Here is a 3,118-nt window from a genome sequence, read left to right on the forward strand (position 1 = left end):
ATTTACTGTCTTATCATTGATTTGTTTTTATTCAAAATGTCTTTTTAGAATATTAACTGTGAATAAAAATATGGATTATATAAAAAAAACACAACAAAAAAAAACATACTGAGTAGTGTTAAATAAAATAAATACAAAATATCTTTGGATTTATGATTGGGTTCATTCTATCTAGATGGGCAGTTCTCGTCAGGTTCATAAACCATGAAGACTGTATTCCATTGTAGATGAATTTGTATCCATCTTGTTAGCTGTTTTACATCCACAGCAATCAAGTTTTTTGCAGAGATGAAAAAAAATTGTGTAACATGAAAAGGAGCTACTTCACGTACAATGAATGTTCAAATGAACGAGGTGGCTCAAGTAGGTGTCTCTCTTAATTTAAGTTTTATCTTATAAAAGAAACAAGCTCCTGCAAACCTTAGTGTCCACAGAACAGCACCAGAGAAACGCAGTTTTTTGTGTGTGCGTGAAATGGCTTTATTCTGTGTTTTACTGATTTTATTTTTCGGGGGCCTCATGTATAAACGCTGCCTATGCACAAAAAGGTTGAGCTGCCGTGAGAATGTGTGGACCCTCCGCAAACTTTTGTCCGGCTCTGTCAGTAGATTTCAAAGTTCCAAAACTCACCAAATGTTAAAATATAACATTTCTACGCCAGTTACTGTGCATGTTTCATGACGTAGGCTATGAAACCTAATTATGGCCGTTGATACACAAAAGTTTTATCATGTAAGTAAGTGGATGTTTAAAGGGGCACAATGGGAGTTTTCAGCGGCCACTAGCAGTTTCTAGCAGTGCGGTTCTAAGATTGCAACCAGGCTCCTGAGCGAGAGATCCCACAATCAACTCGGAAACACCAGCATGTAGGCAGTGGCTTTTCTCCAGACATGTTCATGCTCTGTTACTTACATGTTCCCAGCTCAGAGGCAGATCAACACGTGTACTTTTCATACAGTGCAACACCTGGGGAGTTTCACCCCAGAAGTATAAACTAAAGTTGACCATTACAATAGAAAGCACACAGGTTAGTTTTACTTGGGGATGGAGGAACTGAGTGTGTGTTTCATTCACATGTGTCTAAAATCTCTTAAAAAGCAGCCAGTTGTCTAATACACTTCTGACATGCAGCGCCCAAACCAAAAACAATTCAAACAAAGCAAGTTATTAATTCAAGCAGCAATAAAATTCACACCAAGATGAAAGTTAATTAAAACAAAAATTCAAAACAAAGCAAGGTTAATTCAAAACAGAATTAAAAATGACAGCTGCCCATAAATGAAAAAAACGAGTAGCACATTCAGAAGGAAAAGGCAAACACAAGTCCAGCTAAAAATGTTTTAAATCCGTCAACACTGAGGAGCAGCTGAACTATCACTCAGAGGCAACTCAATTAGGAGGCAATTCAACTGTCACTGAGAGGCAGGACAGCGGGGAGAATGAGGCTGATCCTGCACCTGAAAAACACAAAGAGGAGAGCTCAGATTAGCTCTCCTGCAGTGGGATCACAACACCTGACACCACACGCAACAGTCTGTAACCTACCGGGCAGCGAAGGAAGACTGACGTATGGCCCGGAGAAGGGGAATCCTCCCACACATACACACGGGGACGCCGAAGAGACCAAGCAAATGCATAACAGACAGCCAGGAAGAGGAGCCTGCGAGTAATCAACTCACTGTTAAACAGCTCACCGACATAGATTTTTACAACGCGCATCTTTAGACAGTCTCCTCACCAGTGAACAAACAGCGCGAAGGTGAATAATGCAGACAGCAAGCGCTGATGTCACTGTGGCGATGAGAGGGGCAGATAATGCGGAAGTATGGCGATTTAAAATCTCCCGCGTCCACTCAGCCAATCCTTGCCAACACACCCACCTCACACCCTGTAGCGTCACTCCCTACAGCTGTGCTGTCACAACCATTCAAAAAGGTCTCCCAGGGTGGGGGATACCACTGGCTGAGGTGATCATTTTGGCCAGGTGTTACTCTGTATGATTGCTGTAAACATAAATTATGCCTGGCACTCATGTGTAATGCTGCATGGCTGCGCTCTGGCACTGCAGAGGACAATGGAAGGATTAGTGTGTCCATGGAGGGACCATGAAGATTTCCTGACCGATGACGACTAATACGTCAATTTAGATTCCCTTTAAGTGTCTAGCTGTCTCTTGCTAGTTTCTCTGTTACCTACCCCAGCTTTAATATCTCATCTCCAGTACTGATGTCAGATCTGACAATTTGATATGTACTGTTATCAGCTCCCATGTGGTGAGTGTTAATCACAAAAGCCATTGGAGAGTTGAAGTTTACTCTGAAATAGGGCAGAAGCCCTGGGAATCAAACCGTTTCGCCTCAATTTGAGCCTGTGCTCTGCCTTAGTCTAGTATTAGCATCTCCTGTATGAGAAACCAGCAGAGATGTTGTTTACATTTGCTTGAAGGGATGTTATGCAAGTTTTACAGCTCCTTCATCCTCTGTGATATCACATACAGTTTGAATATCTCAATTTTGTGACAATATAAAATGTATTGTCAGTTCACAGGAATGGTAAGAGCTTACCGTTACTGACACATTTCTATTATTCTACCCAATTTCAGTAAACTAAATAGAAACACCTTTGTGTATAGTTCAATAGTTAGAACAGAAACACTCACTACATCACCAAAATGATTATGCAGTTGAATTGCCACCTTTCTTAAACTGTGAATTCCTAAGAATTTCATATGACTTGACTTGTGAGTTGCTTGACCGAAGCAATGACATGACTTTCATCACTGTAACTTGGGACTTGCTTGAGACTTGCTCAGGAATCACAAAACGAAGGTAAGGGCAGGTGTGACAGATAGAAACAAAGGAGCCAAAAGAACAAACTAACTCAAAAAGCAAGTCAGTACGAAGTTGGGGGGTGCGAGTACACACACAGAATGACAACAGTCCAGCAGAGACTGGATGGCTAGAGGCAGTTTAAGAAGGCTGAGTAGATTGCTTGATAGCGAGCAGGTGAGTGATCAGGGATGGGAAGCAGGTGCGTGAGTGATTTCGCCTCCCTTTCGCTGCGAGAAAAAGGGAGAACAGAGAAAGAAAACACAAAACCAAAACACACCAAGCATTCT

General features: G+C 41.7%; 1 long non-coding RNA gene across 1 annotated transcript; it reads right to left on the reverse strand.

Annotated features, from left to right (window-relative positions):
• Positions 1-1,324: 1,324 nt before the first annotated feature.
• LOC123957990 lies at positions 1,325-2,897 on the reverse strand. The gene is made up of 3 exons (XR_006821959.1): positions 1,739-2,897; positions 1,546-1,660; positions 1,325-1,457 (listed from the first exon to the last, which is right to left on the reverse strand). It is a non-coding gene; the product is annotated as an uncharacterized LOC123957990 (long non-coding RNA).
• Between the last annotated feature and the right edge of the window lie 221 nt (positions 2,898-3,118).

Source organism: Micropterus dolomieu, linkage group LG19 (assembly GCF_021292245.1).
Source record: "Micropterus dolomieu isolate WLL.071019.BEF.003 ecotype Adirondacks linkage group LG19, ASM2129224v1, whole genome shotgun sequence".
NCBI lineage: Eukaryota > Metazoa > Chordata > Actinopteri > Centrarchiformes > Centrarchidae > Micropterus > Micropterus dolomieu.